This window comes from Balaenoptera borealis, assembly GCF_965194805.1.
Source record: "Balaenoptera borealis genome assembly, chromosome: 10".
NCBI lineage: Eukaryota > Metazoa > Chordata > Mammalia > Artiodactyla > Balaenopteridae > Balaenoptera > Balaenoptera borealis.
Window position 1 is genome coordinate 64,309,907 of NC_138874.1, and position 25,283 is coordinate 64,335,189.

A 25,283-nucleotide genomic window follows, 5' to 3' on the forward strand; every position below is an offset into this window, starting at 1 on the left:
AGTTATGTGACTGTGGTCTCTCAAAACATCATACTTATCCTTCTTGTGATGATGTGAGATGATTACGTGCTGAGATGAAGCGAGGTGAATGACGTAGGCATTGTGATGTAGGGTTAGACTACTACTGACCTTTCTTTTTTTTTTTTTACTACTGACCTTTTGACACTAAGTCAGAGGGAGGATTGTCTGCTTCAGGTGATCCTGGATTACTGAGCCATGACAATGTCAGTGGCTGGATGTCAGCAGCACACGATGTTGATGGCTGGGGATCCCAGGCAGGACAGAGTGGGACAGCACGAGATTTTATCATGCTACTCAGAATGGTGTGTGATTTAAAACTTATAAATTGTTTTTTTCTGGAATTTTCCATGTAATGTTTTCAGAGGGCAGTTGACTGTGGGAAACTGAAAGGGTGGAAAGCAAAACCACAGATAAGGGGAAACTATTGTATTTACCCAAGGAACCAAAGCAGCCAGGAGGAGGGGAGTCAGTGTTTATCCAGGAAAGCAAGGATGAAGACTGAGGTTGGAGGTAAAGCTGGGAAGGCAGGCGTGTCGACACTGAGTGTACAGTAAGTAGGGGCAGCTAGTTCAGGACTAAGACCAGGACTGGGTCTGACTTCATGTGGTGGCAGCTATGTGGTATGTGCAGGGGCCCCTGAAGCACTGGGCTTCTGCAGATGTTGAGGCAGCGCTTTTTAGTACTTGAAGAGGGTCAGTACAGTGACTCAGCCCCCAGTAGCTGTGATCTCTGGGACTCCAGCTATTGATAGGATAACCCAGATGAGAATTCTTTTTTTTTTTTTTTAATTTATTTATTTTATTTTTTTTGGCTGTGTTTGGTCTTTGTTGCTGCACACTGGTTTTCTCTAGTTGTGGCGAGCAGGGGCTACTCTTCGTTGCAGTGCGTGGGCTTCTCATTGCGGTGGCTTCTCTTGTTGCAGAGCACGGGCTCTAGGCACGCAGGCTCAGTAGTTGTGGCACGTGGGCTCTAGAGCGCAGGCTCAGTAGTTGTGGCACACGGGCTTAGTTGCTCTGCGGCATGTGGGATCTTCCCGGACCAGGGCTCGAACCCGTGTCCCCTGCATTGGCAGGGAGATTCTTAACCACTGAGCCACCAGGGAAGCCCCCAGCTGAGAATTCTTTGGTGCCTAGAAGACACTTGATTCTGAAACAGTTCTCCTGCAACCAAAGAAGAGCAGAGCCTGCAAGGACATTGCTGCATTGGATGTTTAGAGAGGAACCTTATTGTGATCTCCTTCACCAGCTGTTTTATTCCTGGGTCTTTACGTGCATTGTGTCTTCTCTCCCCAGTTAGCATGGCATTATGGAAAGAGCACCAGACTGAGTTCTGAGGTGGGTTCAAGTTCTAGTTTAACTGTGTGACTTTGAGCAAAGCTCTGACCCTAATCTCTCAATGGTAGAATGGGCATAATAATTCCTGTCTATAATTGAGGGCTGTTTATTAGAAGTCATTTAGGGAATGATAAGTATTATGAAACAGTGCTTCTCCAACTTTCATATACATGCAAATCACCTAAGGATCTTGTTAAATGGAGATGGTTAAAGAAAAGCCAAACACTAGTTAAAGGCAGTGTAGACAGATTTTACTTGGTAACTCCTGTAGTTAGGGGAGAGCCCTCAGTATAGAACTGAATTCAGGCAGGCTCTGTACAAAGGTGACTGGAATTTTAAAGGGAAAATGAAGTGGGAGGGGAGACAAGCGGGGGCTTGAGCAGAGTCAGAGTAGTGGAAAATTACAGAAAGCAGGTGGGGGGACTGATTGCTGTGATTAGCCTTTGACAAGCATTAGCAGGTGCTCTTGTCTTTATTTTATAAACTAATCGAGAATCCATAATAATTCAAACTACTGAGAGAATACAAGAGACAGTCCTTGTAGGAAAGTTGATGGTTCTCAATATGGATGCACAGTAGAATCACCTGAGGGGGTTTTAAAAAATTCTGATGTCCCGGCCACACACCCAGGCCCATTAAATCAGAGTCTCAGGGATGGGACTCAGGCAACAACATTTCTTAAAGCTCCTGGGTGATTCCAATATGCAACCAAAGTTGAGAACCATCTTAAAAGAATTTAGCATCAAGTCTGGAAGACCAGCGCTCACAACTTACGAGAACTTACCCAGAACCAGGCTGTCCCTGGTGATCTCTGATGAGTTTTGGAAAATAGTCTTTGGATGGCAAAGGTCAGGGATGGTATGGACATGGATGTAGAGGGAGCCTGGGCTGGAACTGAACCTTCAAGATGGAGAAGATTTGGGTAGGTGGCCAGTGTAAAGAGGTCATTTCAGATAGGATCAAGCCCCTGAACCAAGAGGTAACCAGAGGAAAAGTAAATCGGCATGGGAAAACAGGTGAGAGGCTGGTCTGTTTTGTTTTCCTGATTCTGTGTTTCTTTCCCCAATACACTGATTTCTCAAAAGCAGTACCCTTTTCAGCTCAATGAGGAAACAGCAAATCCAAAGGTCCAGAGGTGGGGATGGGATTATGTTCAAGGAACAAAAAGAAAGCAAATGTGTCTACAGCAACATGAGTGAGGAGCAGAGGTAGATGAGATTGTAACAGGAGAACAAGCCTGACTCCATACTGGATCTATTCCTTTAGCGCTAACTCTTGTGCTCTGTGGCCTGTGCTTAGTCATGCTGGCTCTGCACCTTTGTAAAAGAATGTTGCCTATAGCCTGAAGTATACAGGATAGCCCATTCTTAAGGCTTTGACCTTTAAAAAGTTGCAGAATATGACTTGCCTGGTGGCGCAGTGGTTAAGAATCCGCCTGCCAATGCAGGGGACATGGATTTGAGCCCTGGTTCAGGAAGATCCCACATGCCGTGGATCAACTAAGCCTGTGCACCACAGCACCACAACTACTGAGCCTGTGCTCTAGAACCCGCAAGCCACAACTACTGAGGCTGCGTGCCACAACTACTGAAGCCCGTGCGCCTAGAGCCCATGCTCTGCAACAAGAGAAGCCACTGCAATGAGAAGCCCGCGCACCGCAACGAAGAGTAGCTCCCTCTCGCCACAACTAGAGAAAGCCCGCGTGCAGCAAAAAAGACCCAACGCAGCCAAAAATTTAAAAAAATTTTTTTAAAAAGTTGCAGAATAAAAAATAGCAATTATCTTGTTGGAAATTTATAGGAACAGTGTAACCAGACCTCTGTGGACAGCTGCAAGAACAAAGGATTCCTGCATCAAGAAGTATGCAACCACCAGCTACCTGCCTCCCCTTTTAGTATAAAAGAAGCCCAAATTCTAACTTGGGTAAGATGGTTCTTTGGGACACTAGTCCACCATCTTGTTCTGCTGGCTTTCTGAATAAAGTTGCTATTCCTTGCCCCAACAACTCCTCTCTCGATTTAATGGCCTGACATGTGGCATCGAGCGGTACGATTTTGGACTCAGTAACAAGATCAGAAGGTGGTGAGATGGTAGAAATGCATGCCATGTTCTGGCAGGCCCAGGTAAAACTTGATTTTACTAAGAGAGATGGGAATCCATTGGAGGGTTTTGAGAAGAGGAATGATCTGATTTATATTATCCTGACTGCTTCGAGACAATCAATTATAGGAGATCAACCAGGGAGACCACTTAGGATGCTACTGCAATAATCCAGGCAAAAGATTATGATGGCTGGAACCCAGTGGTAGAAGTGGAGGTGATGAGAAATTGTCAGATATATTTGAAGACAGAGCTAAGGGGATTTCCAAATGAATGGATTTGGGACATAAAAAAAAGAGGAGTCAAGGATGACTCCACGGCTTTTGACCTGAACCACTAACTGCACATGAATTTTGCAGTAAAAGCAGAAAATGATGGTGTAGAAGTAAGGTTTTAACCAGCTATAATAGTTACAATGAATGAACCAGAGGTGTAAGTATCAACTGGGATGCATCAAAACAATGCTAGGTAAAAACAAGCTCCCAGTGGTATACTCAGTAGGATACAATTTATATAAATTTTTAAGACTGCACAACAGTAACCTTTAAAACTCCATACACAAGGTAGTAAAGTGTAAAAACACATATGGAATGATAAACAATGTGCAGCCAAGGTTCCACACCATCTGGTTGTGGTTGCTTCACACTTTTACAAATTCTATTGCCCAGGCCAGATCCTAGTCCAGTTAAACCAGAATCTCTGGGCATGCATCCAGGATGGATCCAGTATTTTTTTTAAAGCTCCCTAGGGGGTTCTAGTATGTAGGCAAGGTGGAAAACCACTGCCTTAAATTGAGAAACAACTGTGATATCTTAGAGAAGTACAAGGAATTTTCCCCTCTTATATCTAAGGCTTGAATAGAGTATCTGTTTTAGAGCGAGGCAAGAGACACCCATGCCCTAATTTCCATGTTGTTCAGCCAGGAAACATGAAGAAACTCTCCCAAGAGGCAGATGAGCCCAGACTGTGGTCTTCTGACATCCAAAAGGACCTCCTCGGAGAAATGGCTGATTACAAGCTTAGGGCAGAGAATGTACAAGATGAGCCTGGAACATCTTGTCATATCGGTTGTCAAGCAAGCTCCCAAACACTACTGAAGGCTTGTAGAAAGAAAGGACCCAGGATCCACCTTGAAGAGGTTCTTTCTTGCTAAAGATGGGACAATATGAGCATCTTTAGTTAAAATGGATTAAAACACATCAGATATGTTTAAATCCATAAGTTCATAATGATCCTTTAAAAATAAAAAAATCGGGCTTCCCTGGTGGTGCAGTGGTTGAGAATCTGCCTGCCAATGCAGGGCACACGGGTTCGAGCCCTGGTCTGGGAAGATCCCACATGCCGTGGAGCAACTAGGTCCGTGAGCCACAATTACTGAGCCTGCGCGTCTGGAGCCTGTGCTCCGCAACAAGAGAGGCCGCGACAGTGAGAGGCCCGCGCACCGCGATGAAGAGTGGCCCCCGCTTGCCGAAACTAGAGAAAGCCCTCACACAGAAACGAAGACCCAACACAGCCAAAAATAAATAAATAAATAAATAAATTTTAAAAATAAATAAATTAAAAAAAAAATCATTGGATGATACTAAGAAATCAATTCATTTTAAAACCTGGAAAAGAATAAAGAAATAAGCACTTATCCTATCTTTGTTGCTTCACAGTAACCAAAGAGTTGATAAGAGAAGTTTCTCATTACAGAAGTACTTGCTCAGGGCTGGTCCAGCCTAGTTAGAATGGGAGTGGTCGCGGTGTGGCCAGTGGGAGAGGCCAAGTCCCTGGAAATGCCTCTCTGGCTCAGTCCATAGGGCAGCTCCTTACAAGCTTCCTCCCAGCAGATGATGCCTCGAACTACTCTCTACATCCAGCAAGACATTCTGGTTCCATTTCCTACTCCAAATGCTCCCTCAGTACAGACTGAGTCAGTTAAAATCTTGATACTACCCCTCACTTTATGGGGGAAAACAGAATTCTGGGGAGATGATGTTATAGGACCCAAACTGGTCAGGAGCAGCTTTTTGATGGAAAGAAAAGAGCTCTGAACTAAGCCTCCAGAGCTGGTACACCAATTTGCTATGAAACCTTGTGCTGGTCTCTTCCTTCTCTAGGCCTATTTCTTCATCTGTGCCATCCATGGGCTATTCTAGATTTGGTAGCTACAAGCCCTGTATAATTCGTTCGTCAGGTCAAACCTATAGCCCAGATCTCTATGCTGTTGTTACAGAACCAGCCCTCCTTGGATCAATGGACTGGACATTCCAGGAAAGCAGGGAATTGTTGGTCTTGTTCATCCTGGTTTCCTCCGCACCCAGTATAGAGCCTGTTCCTAAATAAATAATAGAGCTTGGATGGCAAAAACAGCCATAAGAAAAGCCAAAAGGCCAATAAACAACAGGGAAAAAACACTTGCAATTCAAACTACAAAAGGTTGGTTTTTCAAATACCAGTTCCTACAAATCAATAAAAGGTTAACAGAATTCCAGTTTCCAGTCCCCCCATGTAAAGAGCTTGGAAGTTAATACTCTATCCTAACAAGTAAAAAACTGAGTAAGTTAGAAAATCAACAACTCTTCTTAGATCTTTAAAAGAAATGAGGCAACAGGGAAAACTGCTGGCCCCAAAAGTGGAGAGTCCAACAGGCTAATACAGAGAATTACAACTTACTGAAGCAGAAATCCATGTGTAGAAACCTCTGTGGGCACCAGTTCTAGGACAGGAATACCTAAACTGTAATTGATGAATTGCTGGAGGCTCAGTGTGGGCAAGTCTTCGAGTCAAAAGCTCCAGGGGACTAAGTCACAGGGAGTCCCCACACTTTTGTGAGTTTTACCTCCAGAAACTTGACCAGGTTCTCACAGTAAGTATTGGAGAAAAATCCCCTCATGCTTCTGGCAGGGGGAGGGGAAAAGCAACCATTTTGAAATATGCCAGAGCTATCTAACCAGAACCTAGCTGGCATGGGGGAAAAGAAATACCCTACTCCAGCAGGCTCTAGTCTTCCATGTGGGAGAAGGGAAATCCCTAACTACAGCCCACTCTAGCCATCCTGTCCCACCTATGCGGGGATGGGGTACTAAAAAGCACTTGGGAAGTTCACAGTCCAGGTGCACACGCTCAGTAAAAGACTCAGACTTAATCACAGGACTAAGAACACTCCCTCCACCCCACCCCCACATTACTAAATTTCTAACAGCAATTCCTTTTACCCAGCATACTATGCCCTGCAATCAAAAAAAAAAAAATTACAAAGCATACTAAAATACAAAAATCATAGTTTGAAGAGACAAAAATGAGCCTCAGAACCAGACTCAGATATGGCAGGGATGACTGGAATTATCAGATCTGGAATTTAAAATAACTATGATTACTATGCTAAGGGCTCTTATGGATAAAGCAGACAGCATGAAACAACAGATATATAATGTAAGCAGAGAGGTGGATATTCTAAGAAAGAATAAAAAAGAAAAGCTAGAGATAAAAAACACTGGAACAGAAATGAAGAATGCCTTTGATGAGCTTTCTAATAGATTGGACACAGCTGAGAAAAGAACCTCTGTGCTTGAGGATATCTCAATAGAAACTTCCAAAACTGAAGAGCCTCATCCACCAGACGGCAGACAGCAGAAGCAAGAAGAACTACAATTCTGCGGTCTGTGGAAGGAAAACCACATTCACAGAAAAATATACAAAATGAAAAGGCAGAGGACTTTGTACCAGATGAAGGAACAAGATAAAACCCCATAAAAACAACTAAGTGAAGTGGAGATAGGCAAGCTTCCAGAAAAAGAATTCAGAATAATGATAGTGAAGATGATCCAAGACCTCAGAAAAAGAATGGAGGCAAAGATCGAGAAGATGCAAGAAATGTTTAACAAAGACCTAGAAGAATTAAAGAACAAACACCTAGAAGAATTAAAGGACAAACAAACAGAGATGAACAATACAATAACTGAAATGAAAAATACACTAGAAGGAATCAATAGCAGAATAACTGAGGCAGAAGAACAGATAAGTGACCTGGAAGACAAAATGGTGGAATTCACTGCTGTGGAACAGAATAAAGAAAAAAGAATGAAAAGAAATGAAGACAGCCTAAGAGACCTCTGGGACAACATTAAACCCAACAACATTCACATTACAGGGGTCCCAGAAGGAGAAGAGAGAGAAAAAGGACCAGAGAAAATATTTGAAGAGATTATAGTCAAAAACTTCCCTAACATTGGAAAGGAAGTAGCTACCCAAGTCCAGGAAGTGCAGAGAGTCCCAGGCAGGATAAACCCAAGGAGAAACAGGCTGAGACACATAGTAATCAAACTGACAAAAATTAAAGACAAAGAAAAATTATTGAAAGCAATGAGAGAAAAATGACAAAAAACATACAAGGGAACCCCCATAAGGTTAACAACTGATTTCTCAGCAGAAACTCTACAAGCCAGAAGGGAGTGGCACGATATATTTAAAGTGATGAAAGGGAAGAACCTACAACCAAGATTACTCTACCCGGCAAGGATCTCATTCAGATTTGACAGAGAAATCAAAAGCTTTACAGACAAGCAAAAGCTAAGAGAATTCAGCACCACCAAACAAGCTCTACAACAAATGCTAAAGGAACTTCTCTAAGTGGAAAACACAAGAGAAGAAAAGGACCTACAAAAACAAACCCATAACAATTAAGAAAATGGTCATAGGAACATACATATCGATAATTACCTTAAACGTGAATGGATTAAATGCTCCAACCAAAAGACACAGGCTTGCTGAATGGATACAAAAACAAGACCCATATATTTGCTGTCTACAAGAGACCCACTTCAGACCTAGGGACACATACAGACTGAAAGTGAGGGGATGGAAAAAGATATTCCATGCAAATGGAAATCAAAAGAAAGCTGGAGTAGCAATACTCATATCAGATAAAATAGACTTTAAAATAAAGAATGTTACAAGAGACAAGGAAGGACACTACATAATGATCAAGGGATCAATCCAAGAAGAAGATATAACAATTATAAATATATATGCACCCAACATAGGAGTACCTCAATACATAAGGCAACTGCTAACAGCTATGAAAGAGGAAATCGACAGTAACAAAATAATAGTGGGGGACTTTAACACCTCACTTACACCAATGAACAGATCATCCAGACTGAAAATTAATAAGGAAACACAAGCTTTAAATGACACAATAGACCAGATAGATTTAATTGATATTTATAGGACATTCCATCCAAAAACAGCAGATTACACTTTCTTCTCAAGTGCACATGGAACATTCTCCAGGATAGATCACATCTTGGGTCACAAATCAAGCCTCAGTAAATTTAAGAAAACTGAAATCATATCAAGCACCTTTTCTGACCAGAATGCTATGAAACTAGAAACCAATTATGGGGGAAAAAAATGTAAAAAACACAAACACATGGAGGCTAAACACGATACTAAATAACCAAGAGATCACTGAAGAAATCAAAGGGAAATCAAAAAATTCCTAGAGACAAATGACAATGAAAACACGACGATCCAAAACCTATGGGATTCAGAAAAAGCATTTCTAAGAGGGAAGTTTATAGCAATACAAGCCTACCTCAAGAAACAAGAAAAATCTCAAATAAACAATCTAACCTTACATCTAAAGGAACTAGAGAAAGAAGAACAAACAAAACCCAAAGTTAGTAGAAGGAAAGAAATCATAAAGATCACAGCAGAAATAAATGAAATAGAAACAAAGAAAACAACAGCAAATATCAATAAAACTAAAAACTGGTTCTTTGAGAAGATAAACAAAATTGATAAACCATTAGCCAGACTCATCAAGAAAAAGAGGGAGAGGACTCATATCAATAAAATTATAAATGAAAAAGGAGAAGTTTCAATGGACACCACAGAAATACAAAGCATCCTAAGAGACTACTACAAGCAACTCTATGCCAATAAAATGGACAACCTGGAAGAAATGGACAAATTCTTAGAAAGGTATAATCTTCCAAGACTGAACCAGGAAGAAATAGAAAATATGAACAGACCAATCACAAGTAATGAAATTGAAACTGTGATTAAAAATCTTCCCACAAACAAAAGTCCAGGACCAGATGGCTTCACAGGTGAATTCTATCAAACATTTAGAGAAGAGCTAACACCCATCCTTCTCAAACTCTTCCAAAAAATTGCAGAGGAAGGAACACTGCCAAACTCATTCTATGAGGCCACCATCACCCTGATTCCAAAACTGGATGAAGATAAGACAAAAAAAGAAAATTACAGGCCAATATCACTGATGAATATACATGAAAAAATCCTCTACAAAATACTAGCAAACAGAATACAACAGCACACTGAAGGGATCATACACCATGATCAAGTGGGATTTATCCCAGGGATGCAAGGATTCTTCAATATAAGCAAATCAATCAATGTGATGCACCATATTAACAAATTGAAGAATAAAAACCATATGATCATCTCAATAGATGCAGAAAAAGCTTCTGACAAAATTCAACACCCATTTATGATTAAAAACTCTCCAGAAAGTGGGCATAGAGGGAACCTACCTCAACATAAGAAAGGCCATATATGACAAACCCACAGCAAACATCATTCTCAATGGTGAAACACTGAAAGCATTTCCTCTAAGATCAGGAACAAGACAAAGATGTCCAGTCTCGCCACTATTATTCAACATAGTTTTGGAAGTCCTAGCCATGGCAATCAGAGAAGAAAAAGAAATAAAAGGAATACAAATTGGAAAAGAAGAAGTAAAACTGTCACTGTTTGCAGATGACATGATACTATACATAGAGAATCCTAAAGATGCCACCAGAAAACTACTAGAGCTAATCAATGAATTTGGTAAAGTTGCAGGATACAAAATTAATGCACAGAAATCTCTTGCATTCCTATACACTAACAATGAAAGATCAGAAAGAGAAATTAAGGAAACAATCCCATTTACCATTGCAACAAAAAGAATAAAATACCTAGGAATAAACCTACCTAAGGAGGTAAAAGACCTGTACTCAGAAAACTATAAGACACTGATGAAAGAAATCAAAGATGACACAAACAGATGGAGAGATATATCATGTTCTTGGATTGGAAGAATCAATATTGTGGAAATGACTGTACTACCCAAAGCAATCTACAGATTCAATGCAATCCCTATCAAACTACCAATGGCATTTTTTACAGAACTCGAACAAAAAATCTTAAAATTTGTATGGAGACACAAAAGACCCTGAATAGCCAAAGCAGTCTTGAGGGAAAAAAATGGAGCTGGAGGAATCAGACTCCCTGACTTCAGACTATACTGAAAAGCTACAGTAATCAACACAATATGGTACTGGCACAAAAACAAAAATATAGATCAATGGAACAGGATAGAAAGCCCAGAGATAAACCCACGCACCTATGGTCAACTAATCTATGACAATGGAGGCAAGGATATACAATGGAGGAAAGACAGTCTCTTCAATAAGTGGTGCTGGGAAACCTAGACAGCTACAGGTAAAAGAATGAAATTAGAACACTCCCTAACACCATACACAAAAATAAACTCAAAATGGATTACAGACCTAAATGTAAGACCAGACACTATAAAAGTCTTAGAGCAAAACATAGGAAGAACACTCTTTGACATAAATCACAGCAAGACCTTTTTGGATCCACCTCCTAGAGTAATGGAAATAAAAACAAAAATAAACAAATGGGACCTAATGAAACTTCAAAGCTTTTGCAAAGCAAAGGAAACTACAAACAAGATGAAAAGACAACCCTCAGAATGGGAGAAAATATTTGCAAACGAATCAATGGACAAAGGATTAATTTCCAAAATATATAAAGAGCTCATGCAGCTCAATATTAAAAAAACAAACAACCCAATCCAAAAATGGGCTGAAGACCTAAATAGACATTTCCCCAAAGAAGACATACAGATGGCCAAGAAGCAAATGAAAAGCTGCTCAACATCACTAATTATTAGAGAAATGCAAATCAAAACTACAATGAGGTATCACCTCACACCAGTTAGAATGGGCATCATCAGAAAATCTACAAACAACAAATGCTGGAGAGGGTGTGGAGAAAAGGGAACCCTCTTGCACTGTTGGTGGGAATGTAAATTGATACAGCCACTATGGAGAACAGTATGGAGGTTCCTTAAAAAACTAAAAATAGAATTACCATATGACCCAGCAATCCCACTACTGGGCATATACCCAGAGAAAACCATAATTCAAAAAGACACATGCACCTCAATGTTCATAGCAGCACTATTTACAATAGCCAGGTCATGGAAGCAACCTAAATGCCCATTGACAGAAGAATGGATAAAGAAGATGTAGTACATATATACAATGGAATATTACTCAGACATAAAAAGGAACGAACTTGGGTCATTTGTAGAGACGTGGATGGATCTAGAGACTGTCATACAGAGTGAAGTAAGTCAGAACGAGAAAAACAAATATCGTATATTAACGTATATATGTGGAACCCAGAAAAATGGTACAGATGTACAGGTTTGCCGGGCAGAAATAGAGACACAGATGTAGAGACAAACATATGGACACCAAGGGGGGAAAGTGGCGGAGGCAGTGGTGGTGGTAGGATGAATTGGGAGATTTTGATTGACATATACACTAAAATGTATAAAATAGATAACTAATAAGAACCTGCTGTATAAAAAATAAATAAAATAAAATCCAAAAATTAAAAAAAAAAAAAAAAGAAACTTCCCAAACTGAAAAGCAAAGCAAAAAAAAAAGAAAAACACACACACTGAAAATAGTAGAACAGAATATCCAGGAACTGTGGGACAACTAAAAATTAGGTGTAACATATGCATAATGGGAATACCAGAAGGAGAATAGAGAAACAAAAGAATGTTTGAAGCTGTAATGACTGAGAATTTCCCCCAAATTAATGTCAGACACCAAACCACAGAACAAGGAACCTCAGAGAACACCAAGCAGGATAAATGCAAAAACAAAACAACAGAACAAAAAACACCCTACACCTAGGTATATCATATTAAAACTGCAGAAAATCAAAAAGAAAAATCTTGAAAAATCAGGGGAGAAAACACCTTACCTATAGAAGAACAAAGATAAGAATTACATCCAACTTTTCCTCAGAAACCATGTAAGCAAGAAGAGAGTAGAGTGTAATTTTTAAAGTGTTGGGGGAGGGACTTCCCTGACGGTCAGTGGTTAAGACTCCATGCTTCCACTGCAGGGGGCGCAGTTTCGATCCCTGGTCAGGGAGCTAAGATCCCACATGCTGCACAGTGCAGCCAAAAAAAATAGAATAAATAAGGAAAGAAATCAAGGATGAAAGGAAGGAAGAAAGAAAGAAAGAGAGAGAGAGAAAAGAAAAAGAAAGAAAGGAAGGAAGGAAGGAAGAAAAAGAAAGAAAGAAAGAAAGAAAGAAAGAAAGGAAGGAAGGAAGGAAGGAAGGAAGGAAGGAAGGAAGGAAGAAAGTGAGTAAGTGGTGGAGGAAAAAAACACCAACATTGAATTCTGTATCTGACAAAAATGAAGGAGAAATAAAGACTTTCTCAAACAAACATAAATTGAGGGACTTTGTTGCCAGTATATCTGCATAGCAATCAATGTTAAAAGAAGTTCTTCAGAGAGAAGGAAAATGATATAGTCAGAAACTCAGATCTACATAAAGAAAATAGAGCATTGGAGAAGGAATAAGTGAAGGGAAAATAAAAACTTTTATTTTTCTTATTCTTTTTTAATTAATTAATTAATTAGTTAGTTAATTAATTAATTAATGGCTGTGTTGGGTCTTCGTTTCTTTGCGAGGGCTTTCTCTCTAGTTGTGGCAAGTGGGGGCCACTCTTCATCGCGGTGCGCGGGCCTCTCACTGTCGCGGCCTCTCTTGTTGCGGAGCACAGGCTCCAGACCCGCAGGCTCAGTAATTGTGGCTCACGGGCCCAGTTGCTCCGCGGCATGTGGGATCTTCCCAGACCAGGGCTCGAACCCGTGTGCCCTGCATTGGCAGGCAGATTCTCAACCACTGCGCCACCAGGGAAGCCCTATTTTTCTTATTCTTAATTGATTAACAGATAAGTTTGTTTAAAATAATAATAGTAAAAATATATTCAATTATGGATGCTTATATATATGCTATGTATAAGTGAAGTGAATGACAGCAATGATACAATGATGGGAGGCAGGAATTCTAATTATTTTATTATTGCAAGGTACTCACACTGCACCATGAAGTGGCATAGTGTTATTTGAAAGTGCACTTGGATTAATTGCAAATGTATACTGCAAACTCTGGGGCAACCATTAAAAAAAGTAAACAAAGAAGGATTGATATACTAAGAAATGAAAGAAAACAGAATCATATAAAATGTTCAATTAAAACTATAAAAGGCAGCAAAAAAGTGGAAGACAAAAATAGGAACAATATAAAAAAGGCAACAAATAAAAACTAATATGGTAGAAATTAATCCAACTATATCAATAATCACTTTAAATGTCAATGGTTGAAATACACCAATAAAAGACAGAAGATTGTCAAGAGTGGACCAAAAAACAAGACCCAACTATATGTTATCTACAAGAAACCCACTTTAAATATAAAGACGTGTATACATTAAAAACAAATAGGGACTTCCCTGGTGGCACAGTGGTTAAAAATCTGCCTGCCAATGCAGGGGACACAGGTTCGAGCCCTGGTCTGGGAAGATGCCACATGCCGCGGAGTTACTAAGCCCGTGCGCCACAACTACTGAGCCTGTGCTCTAGAGCCCGCGAGCCACAACTACTGAGTCTGCATGCCACAACCACTGAAGCCCATGTGCCTAGAGCCTGTGCTCTGCAACAAAGAGAAGGCACTGCAATGAGAAGCCCACACACCGCAACAAAGAGTAGCCCCCGCTCGCCGCAACTAGAGAAAGCCCACGTGCAGCAACAAAGACCCAATGCAGCCAAAAATAAATAAATAAATTTAATTTAAAAATATTAAAAGAAAAACATAAATAAATGGATGGAGAAATACATATAATGCTAACGCTAATCCAAAGAAAGCAGAAGTATCTATATTAATTTCAGACAGAGCAAACTTTGAGCAAGGAACGTTATCAGGGAAAAAGAAGGGCACTGCATAACGATAAAGGGGTAAATTCTCTAAGAAGACAAAACAATCCTAATATGTATGCGCCTAACAACAGAGCACCAAAATACATGAGACAAACATCAATAGAACTGCAAGGAGAAACAGATGAATCCATCATTACAGTTGGAGGCTTCAACACCCATCTATCAGAAAATGGATAGATCCAGCAGGCAAAAAACCAGTAAGGACATAGTTGAAATCAAAAACAGTCATCAATCAAATGTATATAATGGACATTGATAGACTGCTTTGTCCAACAGCAGAATATACAATCTCCTCAAGCTAACATGGAACACTCACCAAGATAGAGCATAGTCTGGGCCATCAAACGTAACTTCTGTTCTTCAAGAAAAGAAATCATACAGTGTCTGCTCTCAGACTGCAGTGGAATTAAACTAGTAATCAATAACACAAAGATATCTGGAAATCCCCAAATACTTGAAGATTAAACAACACACTTCTAAATAACACATGGGTCAAAGAAGAAATCTCAAAAATATGTTTAACTAAATGAAAATGAAAATATAACTTAACAAAATTTGTGGGGTGCAGTGAAAGCAGTGATTAGAGCAAAATTTATAGCACTGAATGCACATATTAGAAAAGAAGAAAGATCTAAAATCAATAATTAAACTTCCACCTTAAGAAACTAGAGAAAGAAGAGTAAATTAAATTCAAGGTAAGAAGAAAAAAAGAAATAAAAATTAGAACAGAAATCAAGTAAATTGAAAATAGGAAATCAATAGAGAAAATCAACTAAACCAAAAGTTTATCCTTTGAAAATATCAATAAAATTGATAAGCCTCTAGCCAGGCTAACTAAGAAAAAAAGGGAGAGGACACAAATTACTAACATCAGAAATGAAAGAAGGGACATCACTATAGATCCCATGGCCATTAAAAGGATAATAAGGAAATACTATGAACAACTCTATATGCACAAATTTGATAACCAGATGAAATGGACCATTTCCACAAAAGATATAATCTGCCAAAACTCACACAAGAAGAGATAGACAATTTGAAGAGGCTATATTTATTAGAGAAATTGAATCAATAATTAATAACTTTCCAAATGTAAAGCACTAGGCCCAGATGGGTTCACTGGTGAATTCTACCAAACACTTAAAGAAGAAAATACGCCAATTTTCGGGCTTCCCTGGTGGCACAGTGGTTAAGAATCTGCCTGCCAGTGCAGGGGACAGGGGTTCGAGTCCTGGTCCGGGAAGATCCCACATGCTGCGGAGCAACTAAGCCCATGCGCCACAACTACTGAGCCTGTGCTCTAGAGCCCATGAGCCACAACTACTGAGCCCACGTGCCACAACTACTGAAGCCCACGCACCTAGAGCCTGTGCTCCGTAACAAGAGAAGCCACCACAACGAGAAGCCCAGGCACCGCAACTAGGAGTAGCCCCTGCTCGCTGCAACTAGAGAAAGCCCATGCGCAACAACAAAGACATAATGCAGCCAAAAATAAATAAATAAATAAAAAAATAAGAAAATATACCAATTTTCTACAATTTCTTTCAGAAGATAGACGCAGAGTGAATACTTCCTAACTCATTCTATGATACCAGCATTACCCTAATACCAATACCAGACAAAGACATTACAAGAAAACTACAGACCAATATCTCTCATGAACATGGATGCAAAAATCCTCAACACAATATTAGCAAATCAAATTCAACAATATATAAAAAGAATTATACACCACAAGTGGGATTTATCATAGTATGTAAGGTTGGTTCAACATTCAAAAATCAATTCATTTAACCTATCATATCAACAGGCTAAAGAAAAAAGCCACATGATCAAATCAATAGATGCAAAAAAGCATTTGACAAGATCCAAAACCTACACGTAATAAAACCCCTCAGTAAACAGGAAAAGAGGGGACCTTCCTCAACTTGATATCTGTTTTAAACCCACATAGATTATCATGTCATCTGTTGTCTATTCTGTTCCACTGGTCTATGTGCCTGTTTTATGCCAGTACCATACTATTTTGATTACTATAGCTTTGTAATATAGTGCAAAATCAGGAAGTGTGATGTCTCCAGATTTGTTCTTTCTTAGGATTGCTTTGGCTATTTGGGGTTTTAGGATAGTTTTTCTTATGTCCTTAAAAAATGCCATTGGAAATTTGACGGGGATTGCATTGAATCTGTAAATTCCTTTGGGCAGGATGGACATTTTCACAATATTAATTCTTCCAATCCAGGAACATGGAATATCTTTCCGTTTATTTGTGTCTTATTCTTTTTTCTTTTTCCTTTTCATTATTTGTGTCTTCTTCAGTCTGTTTCATCAATGTCTTATACTTCTCAGTGTACAGGTCTTTCTCCTTGGTTCAATTTATTCCTAAATATTTTTTGTTCTTTGGGGATGCTATTGTAAATGCGATTGCTTTATTTTTTTGCTATAATCATTTTATTTCTGAAACTAAAATAAAGGCCCTTCTTTTATTAATGATTTTAACAACTTGAGTCTTTTACTTTTTTTACTAGTCTAGCTAAAGATTTGTCAATTTTGCTGATCCTTTCAAAGAATCAACTTTTGGTTTTGTTGATTTCTTCTCTATATTTCTTTTACTCTCTATTTCATTTATTTTGGCACTAATCTTTATTATTTCCTTCCTTCTGTTTGTGTCCGGTTTGGCTTGCTCTTCTTTTTCTAGTGTCTTGAGGTGTAAGGTTAGGTTATTGATTTGAGATCTTTCTTTTTAAAATATAGATGTTTACAGCTATAATTTTCCATCTAAGCACTGTGTTGGTTGCATAAATTTTGGTATGCTGTGTTTTTGTTTTCATTCATCTCAAAATATTTCCTAATATCCCTTGTGATTTCTTCTTTGACCTCTTGGTTATTTAGGAGCATGTTGTTTAATATCTACATAATTGTGAATTCCTCAAATTTCCTTCTGGTAATGATTTCTAATTTCATTCCATTGTGGTCAGAGAACAAACTTTTTTGTATGATTTCAATTCTTTTAATTTTTTAAGATTTATCTGATTGCCTAACATATGGTCTCTACTGAAGAATGTTTCATAGGCACTTGAGAAGAATGTATTCTGCAGTTGTTGTATGGAGTGTTCTACAGATGTTTATTACCTTAGATGTCTATTAACTTAGAAAGCTTAGATTGCTTTCTTTCTCTTTCAGATAGTTTGTTGTTAGTGTATAGAAATGCAATTGATTTCTGTATGTTGATCTTGTATCCTGCAACTTTACTGAATTCATTTATCAGTTTTAGCAGTTTTTTTGGTGGTCTTCAGGGTTTTCTATATCATGTCATCTGCAAACAGAGATACTTTTACTTCTTTCTTTCTGATTTGGATGACTTTTATTTCTTTTTTTTTGCCTAATTGCTATGACTAAGATTTCCAGTACTATGTTGAATAGAAATGGTGATGGTGGGCATCCTTGTCTTGTTCCTGATCTCAGAGGAGAGGCTTTTAACTTTACACCATTGAGTATGATGTTAGCTATGGGCTTGTCATATATGGCCTTTATTATGGTGAGGAATAATCCTTCCATACTTAATTTGTTGAGTTTTTACCATGAAAGGATGTTGAATTTTGTCAAATGCTAAACATACTTCTTTCCCTTAAGGTATGACCTGGAAGAAGCACATATCACTTTTGCTCACATCCCATTGGCCAGGACTAAGGGCCGTACATGCATTCCTTGGAGATATTGTGGGTTCAGTTTCAGATTACTGCAATAAAGTAAATATAGCAAAAAAGCAAGTCACATGAATTTTTTGGTTTTGCAGTGCATATAAAAGTTATGTTTACACTATACTGTAGTCTGTTAAGTGTACAGTAGCATTATGTCAAAGAAAACAGTGTACATACCTTAATTAAAAAATATTGCTAAAAAATGCTAACCATCATCTGAGCCTTCTGCAAGTCATAATCTTTTTGCAATAGTAGCATCAAAGATCACTGATCACCATAACAAATATAATAATAATGAAAAAGTTTAAAATATTGCGAGGATTACCAAAATGTGATAGAGACACAAAGTGAACAAATGCTGTTGGAAAAATGGCACCCATAGACTTGCTTGATGCAGGTTCCTACAAACCTTCAATTTGTAAAAAACACAATCAAGTGAAGCTCAATAAAATGAGGTATGCCTGTACTTAACTGCAAGAGTGGTTGGGAAATGTAGTCTTTCTCATGGATGGCTTTATATGTTGCCAAACTTTGGTGGCTCTATCCCTAAAAAAAGAAAACAGAATGGATTTTAGGGTTCAACCAACAGTGTCTGCCATAACATATTGATAGGAAAATACATGAAAAACCAGTAACAGTATTTGCTTCTAGGCATAGGGTACTGGTGGCTGGGAACACAGGTGAGAGGAAAATGTCCCTTTTAATGCCCTTTTGAACTTTAATACATGTGACTGCATTAACTAAGTAAATATTTTTAACAAAGTAATAAAATAGCATTATCCTATGCACTTAGTAAACCTCCATATCTGATTCACTGATCAAAAGTTTTTTTGTGCCCTCACCCTCAGCCCCTCAGAGAGGGTTATAGATGTGGCATGAAAGTTGGGCCACATTAAACTCTATTAAATCAATATGGTTTGAGGAGCCAGGGAAGCCCTGTGGGCCTGCATAGGCAGAGGCCTGGAGAGGAATGCAAATTCAGATAAGCAGCTGGGAGAGCTGCTCTCCCTGCCAGTGGACCCAGTTGGCACTGGGCCTTCCTTGTGCCCTTCCTGATTGCGCTTGTTTAGGGGGACAGAAGGCCAGTTCTGCTACCAGGCCCTTACCCCAGCACTGGTCATACTCAAAAGGAGGAGGAGGACAGCGCCCTCTGGACGGGAAGGGCTGGGGATCTGGGCCCGGAGACACAGCCAGCTCCTGGGGTGGGCCGTGCGGCTTGCCCTTTCAAGCAGAAAGCCTTTGAAGCATCTGCCAGGCAGAGGCCTCGGCTGCCCTTATCTGGCTCTCATTTCTATCCCAACATTTGTGACTCAAGAGAACCTTGGGGTAACTTTGGGCCTATGTGGGGTGAGGGCTGGGGGCCACCAGCAGTGAACCCCTCACCCTAGTGCACAGGGTCAGGCCCCTCACTGGCCCCAGCTGGGCCATGGGGCAGAGCACAGGACAGACACCCTCCCACCTCCTGGTGCATAGACAGTGAAGGTCCCGCTCCCTGGACTGGCTCCCAGCACCCCATGGGCTCCCCACAGCTGTTCTTTAATGCCCAAGGAGCTCTTTACCCACAGAGAAACATAGCCAACTCCACACCTTGTCTCACGTGCAATGTAGGAAAACTGAAACAGTTAACATTTCTCTAAATATTCACATACTATTCCGACAACTAACAAATTGACTTTTTATAATTTTAACAAAGTAGATTTCCCTGAACAATTGAAGTTAAATGTAATCAATTACACTCTTCCCAATTCTAATGCTTCAGTCTCATAAATGTTTCAAACACATTTAAAAATCAACAGATAAGAATATAATCATCACAAAACCGGATCTGCATACTCATACTGAAACCGGTTACAAATGCTAATGTGTAGGTCTAAATTTGTTTATTATCTCGAGTCAGCAGCCCTAGCAGTAGACTCGATAGACACGACACTATGTGCCCATTTGCCACCCATCACTGCCCTCTCCTGGGGATCTCAGAGAGCTGGCCATGCACCTCTGGCCTCACCAGAGCTCTGTACCCCAAACTCTCCATCCTGGGCAGAGTGACTGGGCCAGAGGTGGGTCCTGGACTCTTGAGTCAGGACCTCATGGGCTGGCCAGACACGCAAGGTATGCCAACCTGCAAGGCTGGCACAAAAGTTCTGCCCAAGAAGGGATGTGGATGGTGACAGCTGACCAAAGCAATCAGCATCTCACTCTTGGGGTACATAAATGTGCCCCTCTGAGAGATGAAGGGGGCAAGGGCTGAAGACTCACAGAGGAGACAGTGGGCAGACCTCAGGCAGGGCCCGAGGGGAAGCTGGGGACCAGTTGGCCAGAAGCAGCTGGAGCAGGAGAAACAAAGTGAGACACTGGTGCCAGAGCATGAGTGACCCTCTGGGAGCTGGTGACATGGGGACACCCAGGCCCATTCTCCTGAAGAGCCTGGCTGAGGAGCTAGGCTGGCTAGTTTCTACTTCCCTGAGTGTTCTCACACAGGCAAAGGGAATGGGCAAAAGATGTTCTGAGCTCAGGTGATGACATGTGCTGAGGCTAAGTGGATAGAAAACAGAGGGTGATCTGGAGATTTATGTGCAGGAAGTGAGGGAAGCAGGACAGAGTGGGGGGAGAAATTGAACTGTGAGGTTATTCCAAGGGAGGCCTCAATTGACCCCACGGGGAGGCTGGAGCCCGGATCACTCATTAGTTGTCCAGAAATGAGCAAAGGGGGATTTGGTGAGCTTTGGGCCCAAGAACCCTGATTGAGGTAGCTCCCTTCTGCCTGGGGCAATTTCCTCCTATCAGATTCCAACACCTGGTCCTGAAGGGCAGTCTGTGTGGTCACCACTACACAGAGGTGACAGACCGGGTCACCGAGTGTGAAGGAGGCCTGTGGTCAGAGATGTGGTTACAGCGACCTGCTCAGATGTGGTTATAGTGACCAGGTGTGGTCGGCCTCTGAAGAATGTTCAGTGAAATGCACTTCTCATGGTCTGGGGGAAGGGGATGATGGGGTCAGATTTTCCTTCTAGACTGGGGCTGGGGCTCAGGGGAGAGAGCAAGTCTGGTGATAAACATGAAGTGTGGCCAGGGAAGACATCTAAAGACACAGGAACAGCAGAGACCTCAGAGACCCTGTGGAGATGGGGGCGTGGGGAAGAGCAGCAACAATTACAGGGAGGGGAGATCAGGACACTCAGAGGAGTAGGTGTGTGGTCCTGCCACTACAATACGTGGTGCTGCCTGAGTGGGTAACTGGAAGAGGGAGCCAGGAGAACAAGTGCTCCAGGAAGGAATCTTCAGACCAAGACCGAAAGCCCTTTTCTCCTGCCCCAACACAGCCAGCCGTGGCTCCGTAAACTCAGTTCAGCCGGCTGCCTCTAGATGGCAGTGTGTGCATGCGGCAGCAGCTGGCCCACACTGCTCCCCAGGGAAGGCCAGGTTCTCCCACAGGACCAGGGAAAAGTCCCCAGAGCCATGAGGGGGATAGGCAGAGGCACCTGTGATGCCTGCAGCATCCACCTGTGCTCTGCTCTGCTTCCGGTGGGTGGGGCAGGTGCCTCTTTCTCCCCTTCCTAGGGGTTCCTATCAGGGTCCTTCCCGGCAGGGCCTGAACATAGGGGTCCCAGGGGCTTAGAGGACCGCCAAATCCGTGTGTTTGTGACTCTCCAGTCTTGGGTGGACGATTGAGACACAAAGGTCTGGACATAAAGCTAACACTTCTGATTCTACCACTTATGCGGAGAGGGACTCCCTCTGAGCCTACTTTCCACATTTGTTCTACAAATGCATAGCTTTGTGAAAGTCAGTTCACATGAGATTATTTCAGAAGAAATAATTTTTCACTGTCAAGTGATTTTCATATTTGCACATAGTCCACAGTTCCCCTAGTGGACAGAGCTTTCAGGGGCAAAGCTGGGGTTGAACCTAGGCAGTCTGACCTTGCTCTTAACCTCTCTGATTGGCCTCCTCCCTCTGATGTCTTATTGGCCATATCTGGACTTTCTTCTTTGGCAAAACCGACTTCTTCCATTTGGAGAAATTACAGTAGGGTTGACTCACAGGCAGTCAGGGTTAGAAGGGCTCTGGGAGGTTACCTACTAAACAACTGTCCTCTCCCTCCCACCTTCAATTTATGGATTGGACAACTAAGGGGAGATAAGACTCCTTGTCACCATCATCTATAAGGGTCTTGGCCTCCATCATTAAAGTATGCTCCACTGTGTCTTGTGCTAACACATAGGTTCCTATCACAAATTTTTATAGTGTGGTAGGGGACACTGTCTGAGGACAGAGGTCTCAGGGCTGAGGCTGCAGATGCAAATAGGAGCAAGAAGCCCTTGGAAAATTGCAGATTTTTTTTTAACATTTTAAAAATTTCATTTATTTTATATATTCTTTTTTTTCTTTTTTTTGGCTGCGTTGGGTCTTCGTTGCTGTGCACGGGCTTTCTCTAGTTGAGGCGAGCGGGGGCTACTCTTCACTGCGGTGTGCCGGATTCTCACTGCAGTGGCTTCCCACTTCAGTGGGCTCTAGGTGCTCGGGCTTCAGTAGTTGTGGCTCGCGGGCTCTAGAGCACAGGCTCAGTAATTGTGGTGCACAGGCTTAGTTGCTCCGCGGCATGTGGGATCTTCCCGGACCAGGGCTCAAACCCGTGTCCCCTGCAGTGGCAGGCGGATTCTTAACCACTCTGCCACCAGGGAACACCTGCAGATTTTTAAAAAAATAGATGGTTCTGGAACAAATAGGGCAGGCATTGGGTGACAGGCCAAGAAATTAATTTCTTTTCTGTTCACCTTTCTCTAGGGCTCCCTGATCTTTTCAAGAAAGGTAACATCAATTCAAAACAGCTCGGAGTGAAAGGTCTACCAAAGACGTTAGCACCTGGCTCAGCCAAGTCCTGCCATACTTCATGGGGTGACCCATCCTCCCACTGGCCTCTTGGCCCTGACTTCCTCACTGCAAGGGCCACTGATTCCTTCATGTCATCTTGACCACTCACTCCCGTGGATACATCCCTCTGTCTGACCGTAGCCACGTGCAACCATTCCTGTCTTCTGCGGTCAATGAGGGCCCTCCAGCCTCACCCTTACCTTCTCCTTTCTTCCCATCTACTGGCCCTTCCAGCTGTCACTTCTCTCCCCTACCACCCAAGACTCATGATACGACACCTCAGTGATTTCTTTCCAATATTCTTCAATCCTCTGCACTATTGTTTTTCTATCATGCCTTTCTAGCAAACCCTCAAATTTTGATCGATCCTACTGTCTGTGCTCTCTGCACCTGGACTTACCCCAGCCGCTGAGGACTGATGAAGGCTGTGCCATTTGAGCTGTAACTCTGACTCTGGTTGGCCATCCTCACCTGGGCTCCCAATCCTTCCTCAAATCTTTCTGTCTGCCCCTCCTCAGAAGCCTCTCTCATTTTCTACTAAGTTTCTCTGAAATCCCTGGATCCCACCAAACATCCACTTTCCTTAAACAGGTGACCTACTCCTCCTATTTTCAGAAAAAAAGGAAGTCTTCACTCAGGAACCCCCACTAAACCCACAAACATCCACATCTCACTCAGCTCTTCCCCCATCCTCTTGTCTCCATGGAGGCCTATCTGTCCTCTGGTCCTTGGCTGCCCTCTTGTTCTGAACCCCAATCCTTCCCACCTTCTCCAGCAAGCATCATCTTTTTTTCTTCAGACTCTTCAATTTCTCTTCTTCTACTGCCTCTTCCCTACATCATTTAAACATATTCAAGTCTCTCCTTTCTTAAACAAACCTCTCCCTCAGCCTCTTACCCTCATCATCTTCCAGCTAAAGACCTCACTCTGACCCTCATTTACTCTCCAGCCCACTTAACAGGCTTGTGACCCAACTATCCACTGGCCCAGCTCTCTGAAGCTCCCGACACCTGTGGTCCCTCCTCAGCCTTGTCTTGCAGCCTTCCTTGCAGCACTGGAAACTGGGGGCCACTCCTTCCTTCCTGAAACATTCATTTCCCTTGACTTGCATGCACACCATCCTTCTGGCTTTGCTCCTATCTCACTGGCTGCTCTTTCTCAGGCTCCTTAATCCCTCTCCTTTTTCCCTTCCTGGTCGTCTCCACATTCATCAGGATTCTGCCTCTGTCGTTTTTCCTTCTCAACTCCCAGTCCCAGGATAATTTCCTCTACTTTCATGGTTTTAATCATCATCTCTGTGCAGCGCTCTCGATAATCATTCTCCTCTTCTTTCTTTCAAACAGGCTCGGAACCTAATTTTTTTTTTTTAGCATTAAAGTGTTGTTTTTTTTATTGTGGTAAAATATATATAACATATCGGAACCTAATTTTAAAAAATTACATTTCCCAGCCTCCTGTGGAGCTAAGGATTGCCATGCGACCAGACTTGGCCAATGAGGCATAAGCAGCAGTCGGTAGGGATTTCTGGGGAAGTTTTGCTGTCCTAACACAGATGCTACTCTCATCCTTTTTTGCTCTTTCTCCTGCCTATATGGAATGAAGGTAGGAAGCTGGAGCTGCAGCAGCCATTGTAGGACCACAACTGGCTCTGAGGATGCAAGCTTCCCAGTAAGGAGAGCCAGAGCAGACTGACAGAGCGGACCTGGGACCTAAATGACTGTGGAACTGCTGAACTGCTGACTGCTAACAGCCTTACTCTACTTACCTTCAGACTTTGTGTTATGTCAAGAGTTTTCAATAACTATAGCAGCAAAGAGCAACAAACCGCATTTAGTCAAAGCAATGTGGTTGGGTTGATGTTACAGGAGCTGAACACAAGTTCTGATTAATACAACTCCCAAATGTATAGTTTTTGCTTAGATGTCTGTCCTGAACTTCAAACAGCAAACTGGACCTCTTTTCTCTGTCCAGAGACACCTCAAACGGAAGAGGTCCAAGTTGTCACCCCTCACGAAACACACACACACACACACACGCAGTCACTTGGATTACTGGTCTCAGTAAACAGCATCACCGTCTATGCAGCCAGAATCCTATCAGTCACCATCCTATTAGTCACCCCTCAATTCTACCTCCTAAATATA

The 25,283-nt window shown here is 41.6% G+C and overlaps 2 long non-coding RNA genes across 3 annotated transcripts in view; one reads left to right on the forward strand and one right to left on the reverse strand.

Moving 5' to 3' along the window:
- Positions 1–25,283, reverse strand: part of LOC309635489 — a 456,622-nt gene that overhangs the window by 43,265 nt on the left and 388,074 nt on the right. The window lies entirely within an intron of this gene.
- On the forward strand, positions 158–12,904 carry LOC309635482. Of its 2 annotated transcripts, none has more exons than XR_014248850.1 (2): positions 158–571; positions 3,156–12,904. It is a non-coding gene; the product is annotated as an uncharacterized lncRNA (long non-coding RNA). The 2 variants fall into 2 exon arrangements; XR_014248851.1 differs by having other exon boundaries at positions 158–531.